The sequence below is a fragment of the Pseudophryne corroboree genome, assembly GCF_028390025.1.
Source record: "Pseudophryne corroboree isolate aPseCor3 chromosome 7 unlocalized genomic scaffold, aPseCor3.hap2 SUPER_7_unloc_4, whole genome shotgun sequence".
Lineage (NCBI taxonomy): Eukaryota > Metazoa > Chordata > Amphibia > Anura > Myobatrachidae > Pseudophryne > Pseudophryne corroboree.
This window is the reverse complement of record NW_026967613.1, coordinates 948,456-969,605: the sequence shown is the minus strand read 5'-3', so window position 1 is coordinate 969,605 and position 21,150 is coordinate 948,456. Positions and strand designations below refer to the sequence as shown.

Here is a 21,150-nt window from a genome sequence, read left to right as displayed (position 1 = left end):
ACGGTAGTGATCTCCAGTCCGGAGGAAGGAGATTTCATGGTTTTGGTAAACTTAAAGGATGCCTACTTACATGTTCCCATTTAGCCACTGCATCAAGCTACCTGAGGTTTGCAATTCAGGATTGTCATTACTAATTTCAGACGTTGCCATTTGGTCTGTCCACGGCTCCGAGGATTTTCACCAGGGTGATGGCGGAAATGATGGTTCTCCTTCGCAAGCAAGGAGTCACAATTATCCCGTACTTGGATAATAGTTTGCTGTCTGTTTCCACTTCTCTTTTCTTGAGCCGCTCCCTTCTATGCCCTTGCGCACTATCCTAACTTCTCCCGTCTGCTTACTTTGTGCCTTCCAACGCACAATGCGAACTACAGGTAGTGCTGCAGGGCCCACACCTTTTTACTTGCCTTACAGAGCAGCTCTGGAGCTGTTACAGTGCCCAGCTGCTGCAAGAAATCAGCTTGAATGCTTCAGGGGCTGGGGCATAGCCAACATGAGCCCCACACCGAAGGAGGGTGGAGGTGTTTAATGCGAACTAGGGGTCATCCAAGCGCCGCAAAAGGCCGCCATGCCCTGCATAACCCTTTTCTCTTTTCATATGCAGATGAGGGTTCCAGCCAACTTTGGCCCACTGCTTGGATGACATCACCGTATGCAAATCCGTCTTCTGCAGACCTTCTCCCAGGAATGCTTTTACTAGTTGTTGCATTTGGTTTGTTGTTTGGGGGTGCTTCAGTATTAGGCAGCCTTCTACCCTCCCATGTTCATCTCACCTGCCAGGTGAGATACTATGATCATGAAGTTGCTTCTCCCAGGGCAAGGCTCACCCATTGCCAGGCTGATGCAAGAACTGGCAGCCCGACTAGAACATCAGGAGGCTGCACAGGGCCACATCATCCGCTGTCTCCAGGATCTCTCTACTCGGCTGGATGGGATTCAGACAACTCTCCGTGGATCAGGCGCGTCTGGTGCGTCAACCACAGTGACTCCAGCTATAACCCCACCCACCTTACCCATTTCTGCTCCACGTCTTCATCTTCCAACGCCAGCAAAATTTGACGGATCTCCAAGATTCTGCAGGGGATTTCTCAACCAGTGTGAGACTGCAAGGGATATTGGACTCTTGAGTTCACGGGCCAATTTCATGGCAGTCTCGGATAGGAGGGCATTGTGGATTCACCAAGGGAATGCTGATGCTGACTCCAAGAAGAAAGGGAGTTTCTTCCCTATGAAGGTGAAGCCTTGTTTGGCGACGGCCTAGTTAATTTGATCTCGGCAGCTCCCGCAGGTAAGTCAACCTTCTTGCCCTATGTTCCCTCTCAACGGATGAAGACGCATCATTATCGAACGCAGTCATTTTGGCCCAATAGATATGCAAGAAGTTAAGATTCCCCTTTCTTTGCAGGTAGAGGAAGGAGAAGAGGGAAGAGGTCTGTAGCCTCTTCAAGATCGCAGGAGCAGAGATCGTCCTCTGCTTCTGCCAAATCCACTGCATGACGCTGGGGCTCTCTTGCAGGAGCCCACACCAGTGGGGGCACGTCTAAAACACTTCAGTCAGTTCTGGATTAATTTGGACCTGGACTCGTGGGTTTTACAAATAGTGTCCCAAGGGTACAAACTGGGGTTTCAAGACGTTCCCCCTCACCGATTGTTCAAATCGGCCTTAGTCAGCAGGGAGAAGGCTTTTATTCAAGCCTCTTCGTGGTCCCGAAGCCGGAAGGCTCAGTCAGACCAATCTGAAATCTGAAATCCCTCAATTTCTACCTAAAGAAATTCAATTTCAAGATGGAATCTCTCAGGGTAGGGATCTCCAGTCCGGAGGAAGGAGATTTCATGGTTTTGGTAGACATAAGGATGCCTACTTACATGTTCCGTTTAGCCACTGCATCAAGCTACCTGAGGTTTGCAATTCAGTATTGTCAAAACCAATTTCAGACGTTGCCGTTTGGTCTGTCCACGGCTCCGAGGATTTTCACCAGGGTGATGGCGGAAATGATGGTTCTCCTTCGCAAGCAAGGAGTCACAATTATCCCATACTTGGATGATCTCTTGATAAAGGCGAGACCCAGGGACCAGTTGTTGCAAAACATTGCACTCTCCCTGACCGTTCTTCAACAACATGGTTGGCTCCTAAACTTGCCAAAATCGCAGTTGGTCCCAATGACGCGGTTGTTGTTTTTGGGAGTGATACTGGACACAGAAGAGGTTTTCTTCCAGTGGAAAGGCTATGGAGATCCAGAGTCTGGTCAAACAAATTCTGAAACCAGCAAGAGTGTTAATCCATATTGATGGATTAACACTCTTGCTGGTTTCAGAATTTGTTTGACCAGACTCTGGATCTCCATAGCCTCCATAGCATTCGGTTGCTGGGGAAGATGGTTGCGGCCTACGAGGCCATTCAGTTTGGCAGGTTCCATGCTAGAGTGTTCCAGTGGGACCTGTTGGACAAGTTGTCCGGATCCCACCTACACATGCACCGGAGGATAATCCTGTCTTCCAAGACCAGAATATCACTCCATTGGCGGCTGCACAGTTCTCACCTCCTAGAGGGGCGATGGTTCGGGATCCAGGACTGGATCCTAGGGACCACGGATGCAACCCTCCGAGGCTGGGGAGCAGTCACACAGGGGGAAAACATCCAAGGAAGATGGTCAAGTCGGGAAAGTTGTCTCCACATAAATGTTCTGGAGTTAAGGGCCATTTAATAACTGCAGACACAGTACGCACTGGGACGGGTGCCAAGCATCCTCTACGGACTAAGAGAAAAGGATTTACCGGTAGGTATTAAAATCCTATTTTCTCTAACGTCCTAGAGGATGCTGGGGACTCTGTAAGGACCATGGGGATAGACGGGCTCCGCAGGAGACATGGGCACTTTAAGAAAGACTTTAGTTCTGGGTGTGCAGAGGCTCCTCCCTCTATGCCCCTACTCCATACCTCAGTTTGATACTGTGCCCAGTGGAAACTGTGTGCTTTTCAGGAGCTCTCCTGAGCTTTCTGACAGAAAGTATTTTGTTAGGTTTTTAATTTTCAGGGAGCACTGCTGGCAACAGACTCCCTGCATCGAGGGACTGAGGGGAGAGAAGCAGCCCTACTCTCTGAGTTGCAAGGTCCTGCTTCTTAGGCTACTGGACACCATTAGCTCCAGCGGGATTGGTACGCAGGATCTCACCCTCACCGTCCGTCCCAGAGCCGCGCCGCCGTCCCCCTCGCAGAGCCGGAAGATAGAAGCCGGGTGAGTATGAGAAGAAAAGAGACTTCAGCGGTGGCAGAAGACTTCATGATCTTCACTGAAGTAACGCACAGCACTGCAGCTGTGCGCCATTGCTCCCATACACCTCACATACTCTGGTCACTGTAAGGGTGCAGGGCGCCCTGGGCAGCAATATAAACCTCTTTTTGCCAAAAATATAACATATATACAGCTGAGCACTGTATATATGTATGAGCCCCCGCCAATTTTACAGTTTAAGCGGGACAGAAGCCCGCCGCCGAGGGGGCGGGGCTTCTCCCTCAGCACTCACCAGCGCCATTTTTTCTCCACAGCACCGCAGCAGCAGACTCTCGCCTGCTGAAACCACGGTAGACAAGAGGGTTGAAAAGAGGGGGGGGGCACATAATTCGGCGCAAATTACATACAGCAGCACTACTGGGCAAACATTAAGTTACTGTGTTATTCCTGGGTTATATAGCGCTGGGGTGTGTGCTGGCATACTCTCTCTCTCTGTCTCTCCAAAGGGCCTTGTGGGGAAACTGTTTTCAGAAAAAGCATTCCCTGTGTGTGTGGTGTGTCGGTACACGTGTGTCGACATGTCTGAGGAAGAAGGCTATATTAGAGAGGAGCGGGAGCAAATTAATGTGGTGTCTCTGCGACAGCTGATTGGATGGATATGTGGAATGTTTTAAATGCTAGTGTAAACTCAGTGCACAAAAGATTAGACAAGGCTGAAGCTTCGGGACAGTCAGGGTCTCAACCCATGCCTGATCCTATGTCGCAGGGACTGTCAGGGTCTCATAAGCGCCCACTATCCCAGATTGTTGACACAGATACTGACACGGATTCTGACTCCAGTGTCGATTACGATGATGCAAAGTTACAGCCAAAATTGGCAAAATCCATTCGATATAGGATTATGGCAATTAAAGATGTTTTGCACATCACAGAGGAACCCCCTGTCCCTGACAAGAGGGTACATAAGTACAAGGGAAAGAAGCCTGAGGTAACCTTTCCCCCCTCACACGAGCTGAACGAGTTATGTGAAAAAGCTTGGGAATCTCCAGATAAAAGACTGCAGATTTCCAGAAGGATTCTTATGGCGTATCCTTTCCCATCAATGGATAGGTTAAGATGGGAATCCTCCCCTAGGGTGGACAAAGCATTAACACGCTTATCCAAGAAGGTAGCCCTCCCGTCCCAGGATACGGCTACCCTCAAAGAGTCTGCTGACCGCAAACAGGAGATAACCCTGAAGTCCATTTATACACATTCGGGTACCTTACTCAGACCGGCAATTGCGTCGGCCTGGGTGTGTAGTGCTGTAGCAGCATGGACGGATACCTTATCTGAGGGGATGGATACCCTAGATAAGGATACTATTTTATTGACCCTGGGGCATATAAGAGATGCTGTCCTATATGTGTGTATGCAAAGTACAGGTGGTGCTGCAGGGCTCACACCCTTTTACTTGTCTTGTAGAGCAACTCTGGAGCTGTTATTGGATCCATCTGCTGCAGGCCTTCCCCCAGGAATGCTTGCACTAGTTGTTGCATTTGGTTTGTTGTTTGGGGGTGCTTCAGTATTAGGCAGCCTTCTGCCCTCCCACATTCATCTGAAAATGTGTTCTCCCTGCAGTTGTTGTCCCCAGATGAGAGTTCCCTTGTGCTTCCTCAGTTGAATCTCCTTAACTTGACGGGGGTGTGCCCGAGCAGCCGCCCTCCACAGCCCTATCCCAACACATACTTATCTTGCATATGAGATCTCTTGATCATGAAGATAGTTCTCACAGGGTGAGGTTCATCCATTACATTTTAAAGTAGGAAGGTACAAATTACATATTCGAATTACATATATGTGCTGGATTCAAATGTTTTCCCCCTTCCTTTCTCAATTGTGCCCATCAGCAGCTATTCTTATGTTGCTGCCAATGGTTGTGACACATTTTTTTCTTCTGTGGGGTACACTGGACTCCACAAGGATTCATATTGGGGTGTAGAGTAGGATCTTGATCTGAGGCACCAACAAGCTCAAAGCTTTTGACTGTTCACAAGATACTCAGCGCCCCCTCCTCTATAACCTCGCTTCCATGAACAGGGAGCTCAGTTTGTAGTTGGTGCCTTCAGTAGCAGGCCACTTAACAGGGGGCTGCCTCAGGCATCCTATTCTTAGCTATTAATTTTGACAAGAAAAGAAGAACTTTTTTAATAAGAATCTACAAGGGCTGCAGCAGGCTAGGTCTAATAGACATATTTACTGCAGCTCCATCACTCCCAGCGGCACAGTATACTCCAGTGCCCCGGTTGCTGGGTCACTGCAGCGGAGGCTCCGGTTTCTTCCTAAGGTCAGTCACACACACACCGCCCTCCGGGATCACGAGGCCGCTGATGAAAGGGTGGTAAGGGTCTTCTGTGCCCGCTTTATACTGTGATCCAGCGTGGCTGTAGGGGGCGGGCCGTGTGCGCACTGGCGTGGACACTGATTACTGGGCAGCTGCTCCACTAGCCACCAGGGACAGTTAAGGAGCACAGCTCTGGGGGTTTTTCTCCTATATTAACCCCATATTGTACTACCCGCAGTGCATTGTGATAGGTAATAGGGCCTGATTCGGGTTGGATTGCAATCGCAATAAGCAATCCAACTGCAAAAATTGCTAAGAGCATACGCATCCGCCTGCAGATAATGCGATCGCCTCTGCCAGTCAATCGGTGCAGGGGGGGGGGAGGGGGGTCAACAACACTCCATTCCCAAGTCAGAGATGGAGCGGTGCGGGGGCAGGGTTTCAATATTGGGTCGGCAACGGAGAAACAGGAGGCGTGGTCAGAGCGGCTGCATGACATCTCATGGGCCGGACTCCGCCAGTGGAGCCCCAGCGTCATGCAGTAGATTTTGTAGAGGCCGGGGAGGACTTCTGTTCCTGGGAGCTAGCTGTGTTGTGCATCTTTTTTCCTCTGCCCCTACCTCTGGCAAGAAAGGACGCACCTCACACTTTCTTGTTTCTTTGTGACCGAAAGGACTGCATTTGATAATGCAGAGCTTTCTTATGCTGTGAGGGAACATAAGGTAAAAAATTTGATTTTCCAGCTGTAGCTGTGCGTGTTAATGCTTTGTCCATCCTAGGGGAGGATTCCCATCGTAACCTATCCGTTGATGGGAAAGGATACGCCATAAGAATCCTTCTGGAAATCTGCAGTCTTTTATCTGGAGATTCCCAAGCTTTTTCACATAACTCGTTCAGCTCGTGTGAGGGGGGAAAGGTTACCTCAGGCTTCTTTCCCTTGTACATATGTACCCTCTTGTCAGGGACAGGGGGTTCCTCTGTGATGTGCAAAACATCTTTTATTGCCATAATCCTATATCGAATGGATTTTGACAATTTTGGCTGTAACTTTGCATCAACGTAATCGACACTGGAGTCAGAATCCGTGTCGGTATCTGTGTCAACAATCTGGGATAGTGGGCACTTATGAGACCCTGACAGTCACGGCGACATATGATCAGGCATGGGTTGAGACCCTGACTGTCCCAAAGCTTCAGCCTTGTCTAATCTTTTGTGCAATGAGTTTACACTAGCATTTAAAACATTCCACATATCCATCCAATCAGGTGTCGGCGGAGACACCACATTCATTTGCTCCCGCTCCTCTCTAATATAGCCATCTTCCTCAGACATGTCGACATACGTGTACCGACACACCACACACACACAGGGAATGCTTTTCTGAAGACAGTTTCCCCACAAGGCCCATTGGAGAGACAGAGAGAGAGAGCATGCCAGCACACACCCCAGCGCTATATAACCCAGGAATAACACAGTAACTTAATGTTTGTCCAGTAGCGCTGCTGTATGTCATTTGCGCCGAATTATGTGCCCCCCCTCTCTTTTCAACCCTCTTGTCTACCATGGTATAAGCAGGGGAGAGTCCGGGCAGCTTCCTCTCTGCGGTGCTGTGGAGAAAAAATGGCGCTGGTGAGTGCTGAGGGAGAAGCCCCGCCCCCTCGGCGGCGGGCTTCTGTCCCGCTTAAACTGTAAAATTGGCAGGGGCTCATACATATACAGTGCCCAGCTGTATATATGTTATATTTTTGCCAAAAAGAGGTTTATATTGCTGCCCAGGGCGCCCCCCCTGCGCCCTGCACCCTTACAGTGACCGGAGTATGTGAGGTGTATGGGAGCAATGGTGCACAGCTGCAGTGCTGTACGTTACCTCAGTGAAGATCATGAACTCTTCTGCCGCCTCTGAAGTCTTCTTTTCTTCTCATACTCACCCGGCTTCTATCTTCTGAATCTGCAAGGGGGACGGCGGCGCGGCTCTGGGACGGACGGCGAGGGTGAGATCCTGCGTACCAATCCCTCTGGAGCTAATTGTGTCCAGTAGCCTAAGAAGCAGGACCTTGCAACTCAGAGAGTAGGGCTGCTTCTCTCCCCTCAGTCCCTCGATGCAGGGAGTTTGTTGCCAGCAGTGCTCCCTGAAAATTAAAAACCTAACAAAATACTTTCTGTCAGAAAGCTCAGGAGAGCTCCTGAAAAGCACCCAGTTTCAAATGGGCACAGTATCAAACTGAGGTATGGAGGAGGGGCATAGAAGGAGGAGCCAGTGCACACCCAGAACTAAAGTCTTTCTTAAAGTGCCCATGTCTCCTGCAGAGCCCGTCTATCCCCATGGTCCTTACGGAGTCCCCAGCATACTCTAGGACATTAGAGAAACTAGAATTTTAGTTTGGGGGTGCTTCAGTATTAGGCAGCCTTCTGCCCTCCCATGTTCATCTAAAAAAGATGTGTTCTCCCTGCAGTTGTTGTCCCCAGATGAGAGTTCCCTTGTGCTGCCTCAGTTGAATCTCCTTTACTTGACAGAGATGTGCCTGAGCAGCGGCCCTCCCCAGCCCTATCCCAAATCATACTTATTTTGCATAGGAGATACCATGGTCATGAAGATTGTTCTCCCAGGGTGAGGTTCATTCATTGCATTCTGGGTATGCTGACTCCTGTGATTTCCCCAAATGGGGGAAACTCGACTGCATTATTTGTGGTAGTGGGGGACTGTGTTTGTGCTTTCCTCTGGTCAGCTCTGGTAAAAGTCAGATTTCTTTGTCTCAGATCTTCCTCTAGCCTTGTTTTTCTTTCGAGAGTTCCCTTGTGCTGCCTCAGTTGGATCTCCTTCACTTGACAGGGGGGTGCCCGAGCAGCGACCCTCCCCAGCTCTAGCCCAACTCCTACTTACCTGCCAGGTGAGATACTATGATCATGAAGGTGCTTCTCCCAGGGCAAGGCTCACCCATTGCACTCTGGGTGTGCTGCTCCTGCGATTTCCCCAAATGTGGGAAACTTGACTGCATAATTTGTGTTTCCCGTGGTCGGATCTCGTATAATTCAGATCTCTTTGTCTCAGGTCTCTCTCCAGCCTAGTTTGCTGTCTGTTTCCACTTCTCTTTTCTTGAGCCGTTCCCTTCTATGCCCTTGCGCACGATCCTGACTTCTCCCGTCTGCTTACTTTGTGCCTTCCAATGCACAATGCAAACTACAGGTAGTGCTGCAGGGCCCACACCCTTTTACTTGCCGTACAGAGCAGCTCTGGAGCTGTTACAGTGCCCAGCTACTGCAAGAAATCAGCTTGAATGCTTCAGGGGCTGGGGCATAGCCAATATGAGCCCCACACCGAAGGAGGGTGGAGGTGTTTAATGCAAACTAGGGGTCAGCCAAGCGCCGCAAAAGGCCGCCATGCCCTGCACGCCCCTTTTCTCTTTTCATATGCAGACGAGGGTTGAAGCCAACTTTGACCCACTGCTTGGATGACATCACCATATGCAAACCCATCTGCTGCAGGCCTTCCCCCAGGAATGCTTGCACTAGTTGTTGCATTTGGTTTGTTGTTTGGGGGTGCTTCAGTATTAGGCAGCCTTCTGCCCTCCCATGTTCATCTGAAAATATGTGTTCTCCCTGCAGTTGTTGTCCCCAGATGAGAGTTCCCTTGTGCTGCCTCAGTTGAATCTCCTTTACTTGACAGAGATGTGCCTGAGCAGCGGCCCTCCCCAGCCCTATCCCAAATCATACTTATTTTGCATAGGAGATACCATGGTCATGAAGATTGTTCTCCCAGGGTGAGGTTCATTCATTGCATTCTGGGTATGCTGACCTCTGTGATTTCCCCAAATGTGGGAAACTCGACTGCATTATTTGTGGTAGTGGGGGACTGTGTTTGTGCTTTCCTCTGGTCAGCTCTGGTAAAAGTCAGATTTCTTTGTCTCAGATCTTCCTCTAGCCTTGTTTTTCTTTCGAGAGTTCCCTTGTGCTGCCTCAGTTGGATCTCCTTCACTTGACAGGGGGGTGCCCGAGCAGCGACCCTCCCCAGCTCTAGCCCAACTCCTACTTACCTGCCAGGTGAGATACTATGATCATGAAGGTGCTTCTCCCAGGGCAAGGCTCACCCATTGCACTCTGGGTGTGCTGCTCCTGCGATTTCCCCAAATGTGGGAAACTTGACTGCATAATTTGTGTTTCCCCTGGTCGGCTCTCGTATAATTCAGATCTCTTTGTCTCAGGTCTCTCTCCAGCCTAGTTTGCTGTCCGTTTCCACTTCTCTTTTCTTGAGCCGCTCCCTTCTATGCCCTTGCGCACTATCCTGACTTCTCCCGTCTGCTTACTTTGTGCCTTCCAACGCACAATGCAAACTACAGGTAGTGCTGCAGGGCCCACACCCTTTTACTTGCCTTACAGAGCAGCTCTGGAGCTGTTACAGTGCCCAGCTGCTGCAAGAAATCAGCTTGAATGCTTCAGGGGCTGGGGCATAGCCAACATGAGCCCCACACCAAAGGAGGGTGGAGGTGTTTAATGCAAACTAGGGGTCAGCCAAGCGCCGCAAAAGGCCGCCATGCCCTGCATAACCCTTTTCTCTTTTCATATGCAGACGAGGGTTGAAGCCAACTTTGACCCACTGCTTGGATGACATCACCATATGCAAATCCATCTGCGGCAGGCCATCCCCCAGGAATGCTTGCACTAGTTGTTGCATTTGGTTTGTTGTTTGGGGGTGCTTCAGTATTAGGCAGCCTTCTGCCTTCCCATGTTCATCTGAAAATATGTGTTCTCCCTGCAGTTGTTGTCCCCAGATGAGAGTTCCCTTGTGCTGCCTCAGTTGAATCTCCTTTACTTGACAGAGATGTGCCTGAGCAGCGGCCCTCCCCAGCCCTATCCCAAATCATACTTATTTTGCATAGGAGATACCATGGTCATGAAGATTGTTCTCCCAGGGTTAGGTTCATTCATTGCATTCTGGGTATGCTGACCCCTGTGATTTCCCCAAATGTGGGAAACTCAACTGCATTATTTGTGGTAGTGGGGGACTGTGTTTGTGCTTTCCTCTTGTCAGCTCTGGTAAAAGTCAGATTTCTTTGTCTCAGATCTTCCTCTAGCCCTGTTCTTCTTTCGAGAGTTCCCTTGTGCTGCCTCAGTTGGATCTCCTTCACTTGACAGGAGGCTGCTCGAGCAGCGACCCTCCCCAGCTCTAGCCCAACTCCTACTTACCTGCCAGGTGAGATACTATGATCATGAAGTTGCTTCTCCCAGGGCAAGGCTCACCCATTGCACTCTGGGTGTGCTGCCCCTGCGATTTCCCCAAATGTGGGACACTTGACTGCATAATTTGTGTTTCACCTGGTCGGCTCTCGTATAATTCAGATCTCTTTGTCTCAGGTCTCTCTCCAGCCTAGTTTGCTGTCTGTTTCCACTTCTTTTTTCTTGAGCCCCTCCCTTTTATACCCTTGTACACTATCCTGACTTCTCCTCCCGTCTGCTTACTTTGTGCCTTCCAATGCACAATGCAAACTACAGGTAGTGCTGCAGGACCCACACCCTTTTACTTGCCTTACAGAGCAGCTCTGGAGCTGTTACAGTGCCCAGCTGCAGCAAGAAATCAGCTTGAATGCTTCAGGGGCTGGGGCATTGCCAACATGAGCCCCACACCGAAGGAGGGTGGAGGTGTTCAATGCAAACTAGGGGTCAGCCAAGCTCCGCAAAAGGCCGCCATGCCATGCACGCCCCTTTTCTCTTTTCATATGCAGACGAGGGTTGAAGCCAACTTTGACCAACTGCTTGGATGACATCACCATATGCAAATCCATCTGCGGCAGGCCTTCCCCCTGGAATGCTTGCACTAGTTGTTGCATTTGGTTTGTTGTTTGGGGGTGCTTCAGTATTAGGCAGCCTTCTGCCCTCCCATGTTCATCTGAAAATATGTGTTTTCCCTGCAGTTGTTGTCCCCAGGTGAGAGTTCCCTTGTGCTGCCTCAGTTGAATCTCCTTTACTTGACAGAGATGTGCCTGAGCAGCGGCCCTCCCCAGCCCTATCCCAAATCATACTTATTTTGCATAGGAGATACCATGGTCATGAAGATTGTTCTCCCAGGGTTAGGTTCATTCATTGCATTCTGGGTATGCTGACCCCTGTGATTTCCCCAAATGTGGGAAACTTGACTGCATTATTTGTGGTAGTGGGGGCCTGTGTTTGTGCTTTCCTCTGGTCAGCTCTGGTAAAAGTCAGATTTCTTTGTTTCAGATCTTCCTCTAGCCTTGTTCTTCTTTCGAGAGTTCCCTTGTGCTGCCTCAGTTGGATCTCCTTCTCTTGACAGGGGGGTGCCCGAGCAGCGACCCTCCCCAGCTCTAGCCCAACTCCTACTTACCTGCCAGGTGAGATACTATGATCATGAAGTTGCTTCTCCCAGGGCAAGGCTCACCCATTGCACTCTGGGTGTGCTGCCCCTGCGATTTCCCCAAATGTGGGAAACTTGACTGCATAATTTGTGTTTCCCCTGGTCGGTTCTCATATAATTCAGATCTCTTTGTCTCAGGTCTCTCTCCAGCCTAGTTTGCTGTCTGTTTCCACTTCTTTTTTCTTGAGCCCCTCCCTTCTATACCCTTGTGCACTATCCTGACTTCTCCTCCCATCCGCTTACTTTGTACCTTACAATGCACAATGCAAACTACAGGTAGTGCTGCAGGGCCCACACCCTTTTACTTGCCTTACAGAGCAGCTCTGGAGCTGTTACAGTGCCAAGCTGCTGCAAGAAATCAGCTTGAATGCTTCAGGGGCTGGGGCATGGCCAACATGAGCCCCACACCGAAGGAGGGTGGGGGTGTTTAATGCGAACTAAGGGTCATCCAAGCGCCGCAAAAGGCCGCCATGCCCTGCATACCCCTTTTCTCTTTTCATATGCAGATGAGGGTTCCAGCCAACTTTGGCCCACTGCTTGGATGACATCACCGTATGCAAATCCGTCTTCTGCAGACCTTCCCCCAGGAATGCTTGTACTAGTTGTTGCATTTGGTTTGTTGTTTGGGGGTGCTTCAGTATTAGGCAGCCTTCTGCCCTCCCATATTCATCTGAAAATATGTGTTCTCCCTGCAGTTGTTGTCCCCAGATGAGAGTTCCCTTGTGCTGCCTCAGTTGAATCTCCTTTACTTGACAGAGATGTGCCTGAGCAGCGGCCCTCCCCAGCCCTATCCCAAATCATACTTATTTTGCATAGGAGATACCATGGTCATGAAGATTGTTCTCCCAGGGTGAGGTTCATTCATTGCATTCTGGGTATGCTGACCCCTGTGATTTCCCCAAATGTGGGAAACTCGACTGCATTATTTGTGGTAGTGGGGGACTGTGTTTGTGCTTTCCTCTGGTCAGCTCTGGTAAAAGTCAGATTTCTTTGTCTCAGATCTTCCTCTAGCCTTGTTCTTTTTTCGAGAGTTCCCTTGTGCTGCCTCAGTTGGATCTCCTTCATTTGACAGGGGGGTACCCGAGCAGCGACCCTCCCCAGCTCTAGCCCAACTCCTACTTACCTGCCAGGTGAGATACTATGATTATGAAGGTGCTTCTCCCAGGGAAAGGCTCACCCATTGCACTCTGGGTGTGCTGCTCCTGCGATTTCCCCAAATGTGGGACACTTGACGGCATAATTTGTGTTTCCCCTGGTCGGCTCTCGTATAATTCAGATCTCTTTGTCTCAGGTCTCTCTCCAGCCTAGTTTGCTGTCTGTTTCCACTTCTCTTTTCTTGAGCAGCTCCCTTCTATGCCCTTGCGCACTATCCTAACTTCTCCCGTCTGCTTACTTTGTGCCTTCCAACGCACAATGCGAACTACAGGTAGTGCTGCAGGGCCCACACCTTTTTACTTGCCTTACAGAGCAGCTCTGGAGCTGTTACAGTGCCCAGCTGCTGCAAGAAATCAGCTTGAATGCTTCAGGGGCTGGGGCATAGCCAACATGAGCCCCACACCGAAGGAGGGTGGAGGTGTTTAATGCGAACTAGGGGTCATCCAAGCGCCGCAAAAGGCCGCCATGCCCTGCAAAACCCTTTCCTCTTTTCATATGCAGATGAGGGTTCCAGCCAACTTTGGCCCACTGCTTGGATGACATCACCATATGCAAATCCATCTGCGGCAGGCCTTCCCCCAGGAATGCTTGCACTAGTTGTTGCATTTGGTTTGTTGTTTGGGGGTGCTTCAGTATTAGGCAGCCTTCTGCCCTCCCATGTTCATCTGAAAATATGTGTTCTCCCTGCAGTTGTTGTCCCCAGATGAGAGTTCCCTTGTGCTGCCTCAGTTGAATCTCCTTTACTTGACAGAGATGTGCCTGAGCAGCGGCCCTCCCCAGCCCTATCCCAAATCATACTTATTTTGCATAGGAGATACCATGGTCATGAAGATTGTTCTCCCAGGGTTAGGTGCATTCATTGCATTCTGGGTATGCTGACCCCTGTGATTTCCCCAAATGTGGGAAACTCGACTGCATTATTTGTGGTAGTGGGGGACTGTGTTTGTGCTTTCCTCTGGTCAGCTCTGGTAAAAGTCAGATTTCTTTGTCTCAGATCTTCCTCTAGCCTTGTTCTTCTTTCGAGAGTTCCCTTGTGCTGCCTCAGTTGGATCTCCTTCACTTGACAGGGGGCTGCTCGAGCAGCGACTCCTCCCCAGCTCTAGCCCAACTCCTACTTACCTGCCAGGTGAGATACTATGATCATGAAGTTGCTTCTCCCAGGGCAAGGCTCACCCATTGCACTCTGGGTGTGCTGCCCCTGCGATTTCCCCAAATGTGGGACACTTGACTGCATAATTTGTGTTTCACCTGGTCGGCTCTCGTATAATTCAGATCTCTTTGTCTCAGGTCTCTCTCCAGCCTAGTTTGCTGTCTGTTTCCACTTCTTTTTTCTTGAGCCGCTCCCTTCTATGCCCTTGTGCACTATCCTGACTTCTCCCGTCTGCTTACTTTGTGCCTTCCAACGCACAATGCAAACTACAGGTAGTGCTGCAGGGCCCATACCCTTTTACTTGCCTTACAGAGCAGCTCTGGAGCTGTTACAGTGCCCAGCTGCTGCAAGAAATCAGCTTAAATGCTTCAGGGGCTGGGGCATAGCCAACATGAGCCCCACACCGAAGGAGGGTGGAGGTGTTTAATGCAAACTAGGGGTCAGCCAAGCGCCGCAAAAGGCCGCCATGCCCTGCACGCCCCTTTTCTCTTTTGATATGCAGACAAGGGTTGAAGTCAACTTTGACCCACTGCTTGGATGACATCACCATATGCAAATCCATCTGCGGCAGGCCTTCCCCCAGAAATGCTTGCACTAGTTGTTGCATTTGGTTTGTTGTTTGGGGGTGCTTCAGTATTAGGCAGCCTTCTGCCCTCCCATGTTCATCTGAAAATATGTGTTCTCCCTGCAGTTGTTGTCCCCAGATGAGAGTTCCCTTGTGCTGCCTCAGTTGAATCTCCTTTACTTGACAGAGATGTGCCTGAGCAGCGGCCCTCCCCAGCCCTATCCCAAATCATACTTATTTTGCATAGGAGATACCATGGTCATGAAGATTGATCTCCCAGGGTTAGGTTCATTCATTGCATTCTGGGTATGCTGACCCCTGTGATTTCCCCAAATGTGGGAAACTCGACTGCATTATTTGTGGTAGTGGGGGACTGTGTTTGTGCTTTCCTCTGGTCAGCTCTGGTAAAAGTCAGATTTCTTTGTCTCAGATCTTCCTCTAGCCTTGTTCTTCTTTCGAGAGTTCCCTTGTGCTGCCTCAGTTGGATCTCCTTCACTTGACAGGGGGCTGCTCGAGCAGCGACCCTCCCCAGCTCTAGCCCAACTCCTACTTAGTTGCTTCTCCCAGGGCAAGGCTCACCCATTGCACTCTGGGTGTGCTGTCCCTGCGATTTCCCCAAATGTGGGACACTTGACTGCATAATTTGTGTTTCACCTGGTCGGCTCTCGTATAATTCAGATCTCTTTGTCTCAGGTCTCTCTCCAGCCTAGTTTGCTGTCTGATCCACTTCTCTTTTCTTGAGCCGCTCCCTTCTATGCCCTTGTGCACTATCCTGACTTCTCCCGTCTGCTTACTTTGTGCCTTCCAACGCACAATGCAAACTACAGGTAGTGCTGCAGGGCCCATACCCTTTTACTTGCCTTACAGAGCAGCTCTGGAGCTGTTACAGTGCCCAGCTGCTGCAAGAAATCAGCTTAAATGCTTCAGGGGCTGGGGCATAGCCAACATGAGCCCCACACCGAAGGAGGGTGGAGGTGTTTAATGCGAACTAGGGGTCATCCAAGCGCCGCAAAAGGCCGCCATGCCCTGCATAACCCTTTTCTCTTTTCATATGCAGATGAGGGTTCCAGCCAACTTTGGCCCACTGCTTGGATGACATCACCATATGCAAATCCATCTGCGGCAGGCCTTCCCCCAGGAATGCTTGCACTAGTTGTTGCATTTGGTTTGTTGTTTGGGGGTGCTTCAGTATTAGGCAGCCTTCTGCCCTCCCATGTTCATCTGAAAATATGTGTTCTCCCTGCAGTTGTTGTCCCCAGATGAGAGTTCCCTTGTGCTGCCTCAGTTGAATCTCCTTTACTTGACAGAGATGTGCCTGAGCAGCGGCCCTCCCCAGCCCTATCCCAAATCATACTTATTTTGCATAGGAGATACCATGGTCATGAAGATTGTTCTCCCAGGGTTAGGTGCATTCATTGCATTCTGGGTATGCTGACCCCTGTGATTTCCCCAAACGTGGGAAACTCGACTGCATTATTTGTGGTAGTGGGGGACTGTGTTTGTGCTTTCCTCTGGTCAGCTCTGGTAAAAGTCAGATTTCTTTGTCTCAGATCTTCCTCTAGCCTTGTTCTTCTTTCGAGAGTTCCCTTGTGCTGCCTCAGTTGGATCTCCTTCACTTGACAGGGGGCTGCTCGAGCAGCGACCCTCCCCAGCTCTAGCCCAACTCCTACTTAGTTGCTTCTCCCAGGGCAAGGCTCACCCATTGCACTCTGGGTGTGCTGTCCCTGCGATTTCCCCAAATGTGGGACACTTGACTGCATAATTTGTGTTTCACCTGGTCGGCTCTCGTATAATTCAGATCTCTTTGTCTCAGGTCTCTCTCCAGCCTAGTTTGCTGTCTGATCCACTTCTCTTTTCTTGAGCCGCTCCCTTCTATGCCCTTGTGCACTATCCTGACTTCTCCCGTCTGCTTACTTTGTGCCTTCCAACGCACAATGCAAACTACAGGTAGTGCTGCAGGGCCCATACCCTTTTACTTGCCTTACAGAGCAGCTCTGGAGCTGTTACAGTGCCCAGCTGCTGCAAGAAATCAGCTTAAATGCTTCAGGGGCTGGGGCATAGCCAACATGAGCCCCACACCGAAGGAGGGTGGAGGTGTTTAATGCAAACTAGGGGTCAGCCAAGCGCCGCAAAAGGCCGCCATGCCCTGCTCGCCCCTTTTCTCTTTTGATATGCAGACAAGGGTTGAAGTCAACTTTGACCCACTGATTGGATGACATCACCATATGCAAATCCATCTGCGGCAGGCCTTCCCCCAGAAATGCTTGCACTAGTTGTTGCATTTGGTTTGTTGTTTGGGGGTGCTTCAGTATTAGGCAGCCTTCTGCCCTCCCATGTTCATCTGAAAATATGTGTTCTCCCTGCAGTTGTTGTCCCCAGATGAGAGTTCCCTTGTGCTGCCTCAGTTGAATCTCCTTTACTTGACAGAGATGTGCCTGAGCAGCGGCCCTCCCCAGCCCTATCCCAAATCATACTTATTTTGCATAGGAGATACCATGGTCATGAAGATTGTTCTCCCAGGGTTAGGTTCATTCATTGCATTCTGGGTATGCTGACCCCTGTGATTTCCCCAAATGTGGGAAACTCGACTGCATTATTTGTGGTAGTGGGGGACTGTGTTTGTGCTTTCCTCTGGTCAGCTCTGGTAAAAGTCAGATTTCTTTGTCTCAGATCTTCCTCTAGCCTTGTTCTTCTTTCGAGAGTTCCCTTGTGCTGCCTCAGTTGGATCTCCTTCACTTGACAGGGGGGTGCCCGAGCAGCGACCCTCCCCAGCTCTAGCCCAACTCCTACTTACCTGCCAGGTGAGATACTATGATCATGAAGTTGCTTCTCCCAGGGCAAGGCTCACCCATTGCACTCTGGGTGTGCTGCCCCTGCGATTTCCCCAAATGTGGGAAACTTGACTGCATAATTTGTGTTTCCTCTGGTCGGCTCTCATATAATTCAGATCTCTTTGTCTCAGGTCTCTCTCCAGCCTAGTTTGCTGTCTGTTTCCACTTCTTTTTTCTTGAGCCCCTCCCTTCTATACCCTTGCGCACTATCTTGACTTCTCCTCCCGTCTGCTTACTTTGTGCCTTCCAACGCACAATGCGAACTACAGGTAGTGCTGCAGGGCCCACACCCTTTTAGTTGCCTTACAGAGCAGCTCTGGAGCTATTACAGTGCCCAGCTGCTGCAAGTAATCAGCTTGAATGCTTCAGGGGCTGGGGCATAGCCAACATGAGCCCCACACCGAAGTAGGGTGGAGGTGTTTAATGCGAACTAGGGGTCATCCAAGCGCCGCAAAAGGCCGCCATGCCCTGCACGCCCCTTTTCTCTTTTCATATGCAGACGAGGGTTGAAGCCAACTTTGACCCACTGCTTGGATGACATCACCATATGCAAATCCATCTGCTGCAGGCCTTCCCCCAGGAATGCTTGTACTAGTTGTTGCATTTGGTTTGTTGTTTGGGGGTGCTTCAGTATTAGGCAGCCTTCTGCCCTCCCATGTTCATCTGAAAATATGTGTTCTCCCTGCAGTTGTTGTCCCCAGATGAGAGTTCCCTTGTGCTGCCTCAGTTGAATCTCCTTTACTTGACAAGGGAGGCATTTTGGATTTTTTCTTTGGGTACCCTTACACCTGATGGTCTGAATGAGAGCATCGAACAGAACAACATTGGCAGTCTCTGAAGATTTTATCTATTGATTTACCTAATATATTATTTATTGAATATCCATTTATTGTATGTTTAATAAATAAACAAAATTATTAGAAGTAGCTATTTTGGAAACAGCTTTCCTCTTAGGATGAAACTGTATAACCCTGTTGTGTGTATTTCTTTAAAGTTCCTTAGTAAAATCCACTAGTAATGATGAACATCAGATTTCTTCCTCCATCCTCTTTTTACACTTTCTCTTGGTTCTATATATATATTTTTTTTTCTATTTTTATTATTTTCCCCTCCTTCTCCCAAAAGGCCCCCCTCCCTCCCCCCCCTCCCTGTTTTAAATTTTAAAATCTTTAAATATTTAAATCTTCGAATCCTTAAATTGTCTGTTTAATATTTATTTTTTCTTCAATTCTTTTTGTTGTTTAAACAGCAATGTAATTATTCCAGGGGTTAAAATAATGAAATATAGAAATAATATTAACAAAAATTAAAGGTAAAAATGAATTGATAGAATGATCCCATTAAAAGTAAATAAATAATATTGATGTTAAGCTGAGCGGGTTGGATTCGAACATGGGACTAGCTGCATAGAATGCAGGTGATGTTTCCCCTGCGCCACAAGAACTGCTTTAGTAGTGGCCTGGATTTATGTTACCCTAAAAGGTTTTATATAAGTAAATGGGGATCCTTAGTGCTGAGTCTCTGAATTATGTATATGTGATTATAGATATGAGGTATTGATTGAAAGATTATAGGTTAATCTGTATATAGATTATATATTTTCTGTTATTTTTTAAACCACCTTGTTGCTTATTTTATTATTATTTTTAATCACCATGTTGCTTATTTTTATATTATGAAATGCCTTTATATGTGCAAATGCAATTAGAAAGTTGTTCCATATGTGAGTCATTACATGTATGCATCCAATTAGTACATGTATGTATCCAATCAACTAATTAGTAATACTATTGGTCCGGTGCATTTTAAAAAGAGCCTGCTAGGCTGCGGATGTATCCTCTGACGAAACCGCTCTTGGATAACAGCGGAGAAACGCGTAAGGAAGGTGATTACCGGACACTCTGATTGCTGAGATATAAGCCCGTTCATGAACGAGCTACATCACGGCGGACGTCTGATGTAAAGACAGCGGTGAAGGGGAAAAAGCAATTTGAGACCGAGCAAAAGGAGGTCTCTACCCACGGCAGGAAGAAATATCCCGACCGCGAGTGCCAATAAGATCCAGCCACGGTTAACGGGGGTCGTAGCATACCGCTGTGTTTCACCAACCATCACAGCGCTCTCCCCCTGTTTTCTTTCATTACTCACGTGAGTTACATATGAACTTTAACTGCAGTAAATAAGAGGCGTTGGTTACAACTGTTGCTGTTCATCCACAAGAAGGAATTTAATGTATCAATTACAATTGGAAAGTAACGATTAAATTACAACAGCTGTATCCAGGAGGATTTTTTGGACACTTTAATAAACATTCCGTTGTCATCAAGGGCAATATGAAATACATCCTGATTACATTTAGATATGGATAGTGGTGCCTATATATGTTGACTCCATTGTATTTTATTGAATGTGGGTTTCTTCTGTCTATATATATTTTTTTAAAAATAAAGAGCTTGTATATTTTATTTTTTGCGCTCCCTTGATAACAAGTGTGATTATCTTTAAAATTTGGTTTATTATTAGTAGAACAGTACTACCTATGGGAGCACCATTTTATAATATATGGTGAAAATTAATAGATGTATAAAGATTAAATAAGCAACAAATTGGTGAAATAGATAAGTTTTGATAGGAGCACTGGGTTCTATATATATATTGACATTTGGTTATATATATGTATAGACTTTATAAATTCTTGACAGAGATGTGCCTGAGCAGCGGCCCTCCCCAGCCCTATCCCAAATCATACTTATTTTGCATAGGAGATACCATGGTCATGAAGATTGTTCTCCCAGGGTGAGGTTCATTCATTGCATTCTGGGTTTGCTGACCCCTGTGATTTCCACAAATGTGGGAAACTCGACTGCATTATTTGTGGTAGTGGGGGACTGTGTTTGTTCTTTCCTCTGGTCAGCTCTGGTAAAAGTCAGATTTATTTGTCTTAGATCTTCCTCTAGCCTTGTTCTTCTATCGAGAGTTTCCTTGTGCTGCCTCAGTTGGATCTACTTCACTTGACAGGGGGGTGCCCGAGCAGCGACCCTCCCCAGCTCTAGCCCAACTCCACTTACCTGCCAGGTGAGATACTATGATCATGAAGTTGCTTCTCCCAGGACAAGGATCACCCATTGCACTCTGGGTGTGCTGCTCCTGCGATTTTCCCAAATGTGGGAAACTTGACTGCATAATTTGTGTTTCCCCTGGTCAGCTCTCATATAATTCAGATCTCTTTGTCTCAGGTCTCTCTCCAGCCTAGTTTGCTGTCTGTTTCCACTTCTTTTTTCTTGAGCCCCTCCCTTCTATACCCTAGTGCACTATCCTGACTTCTCCTCCCGTCTGCTTACTTAGTGCCTTACAATGCACAATGCAAACTACAGGTAGTGCTGCAGGGCCCACACCCTTTTACTTGCCTTACAGAGCAGCTCTGGAGCTGTTACAGTACCCAGCTGCTGCAAGAAATCAGCTTGAATGCTTCAGGGGCTGGGGCATAGCCAACATGAGCCCCACACCGAAGGAGGGTGGAGGTGTTTAATGCG

General features: G+C 48.6%; 16 non-coding genes and 2 pseudogenes across 16 annotated transcripts; all 18 read left to right on the top strand.

The window, feature by feature from the left end:
- The first annotated feature begins 8,109 nt into the window (after positions 1-8,109).
- Positions 8,110-8,273, top strand: LOC134986637 (U1 spliceosomal RNA). Its single transcript, XR_010192488.1, has one exon. It is a non-coding gene; the product is annotated as a U1 spliceosomal RNA (small nuclear RNA).
- A 152-nt stretch (positions 8,274-8,425) lies between these two features.
- On the top strand, positions 8,426-8,577 carry LOC134986568 (U1 spliceosomal RNA; annotated as a pseudogene).
- Positions 8,578-9,259: 682 nt separating this feature from the next.
- LOC134986626 (U1 spliceosomal RNA) lies at positions 9,260-9,423 on the top strand. The gene has a single exon (XR_010192475.1). It is a non-coding gene; the product is annotated as a U1 spliceosomal RNA (small nuclear RNA).
- Positions 9,424-9,575: 152 nt separating this feature from the next.
- LOC134986570 (U1 spliceosomal RNA) lies at positions 9,576-9,738 on the top strand. Its single transcript, XR_010192420.1, has one exon. It is a non-coding gene; the product is annotated as a U1 spliceosomal RNA (small nuclear RNA).
- A 671-nt stretch (positions 9,739-10,409) lies between these two features.
- Positions 10,410-10,573, top strand: LOC134986621 (U1 spliceosomal RNA). Its single transcript, XR_010192471.1, has one exon. It is a non-coding gene; the product is annotated as a U1 spliceosomal RNA (small nuclear RNA).
- A 152-nt stretch (positions 10,574-10,725) lies between these two features.
- LOC134986583 (U1 spliceosomal RNA) lies at positions 10,726-10,888 on the top strand. Its single transcript, XR_010192433.1, has one exon. It is a non-coding gene; the product is annotated as a U1 spliceosomal RNA (small nuclear RNA).
- Positions 10,889-11,562: 674 nt separating this feature from the next.
- On the top strand, positions 11,563-11,726 carry LOC134986536 (U1 spliceosomal RNA). Its single transcript, XR_010192389.1, has one exon. It is a non-coding gene; the product is annotated as a U1 spliceosomal RNA (small nuclear RNA).
- Positions 11,727-11,878: 152 nt separating this feature from the next.
- Positions 11,879-12,041, top strand: LOC134986571 (U1 spliceosomal RNA). Its single transcript, XR_010192421.1, has one exon. It is a non-coding gene; the product is annotated as a U1 spliceosomal RNA (small nuclear RNA).
- Positions 12,042-12,715: 674 nt separating this feature from the next.
- On the top strand, positions 12,716-12,879 carry LOC134986620 (U1 spliceosomal RNA). Its single transcript, XR_010192470.1, has one exon. It is a non-coding gene; the product is annotated as a U1 spliceosomal RNA (small nuclear RNA).
- A 152-nt stretch (positions 12,880-13,031) lies between these two features.
- On the top strand, positions 13,032-13,194 carry LOC134986592 (U1 spliceosomal RNA). Its single transcript, XR_010192443.1, has one exon. It is a non-coding gene; the product is annotated as a U1 spliceosomal RNA (small nuclear RNA).
- Positions 13,195-13,865: 671 nt separating this feature from the next.
- On the top strand, positions 13,866-14,029 carry LOC134986635 (U1 spliceosomal RNA). Its single transcript, XR_010192486.1, has one exon. It is a non-coding gene; the product is annotated as a U1 spliceosomal RNA (small nuclear RNA).
- Positions 14,030-14,182: 153 nt separating this feature from the next.
- LOC134986582 (U1 spliceosomal RNA) lies at positions 14,183-14,345 on the top strand. The gene has a single exon (XR_010192432.1). It is a non-coding gene; the product is annotated as a U1 spliceosomal RNA (small nuclear RNA).
- Positions 14,346-15,016: 671 nt separating this feature from the next.
- Positions 15,017-15,180, top strand: LOC134986638 (U1 spliceosomal RNA). Its single transcript, XR_010192489.1, has one exon. It is a non-coding gene; the product is annotated as a U1 spliceosomal RNA (small nuclear RNA).
- A 956-nt stretch (positions 15,181-16,136) lies between these two features.
- Positions 16,137-16,300, top strand: LOC134986636 (U1 spliceosomal RNA). Its single transcript, XR_010192487.1, has one exon. It is a non-coding gene; the product is annotated as a U1 spliceosomal RNA (small nuclear RNA).
- A 956-nt stretch (positions 16,301-17,256) lies between these two features.
- Positions 17,257-17,420, top strand: LOC134986625 (U1 spliceosomal RNA). The gene has a single exon (XR_010192474.1). It is a non-coding gene; the product is annotated as a U1 spliceosomal RNA (small nuclear RNA).
- Positions 17,421-17,572: 152 nt separating this feature from the next.
- On the top strand, positions 17,573-17,735 carry LOC134986572 (U1 spliceosomal RNA). The gene has a single exon (XR_010192422.1). It is a non-coding gene; the product is annotated as a U1 spliceosomal RNA (small nuclear RNA).
- A 2,627-nt stretch (positions 17,736-20,362) lies between these two features.
- On the top strand, positions 20,363-20,526 carry LOC134986535 (U1 spliceosomal RNA). The gene has a single exon (XR_010192388.1). It is a non-coding gene; the product is annotated as a U1 spliceosomal RNA (small nuclear RNA).
- A 151-nt stretch (positions 20,527-20,677) lies between these two features.
- LOC134986600 (U1 spliceosomal RNA) lies at positions 20,678-20,819 on the top strand (annotated as a pseudogene).
- The last annotated feature ends 331 nt before the right edge of the window (positions 20,820-21,150 follow it).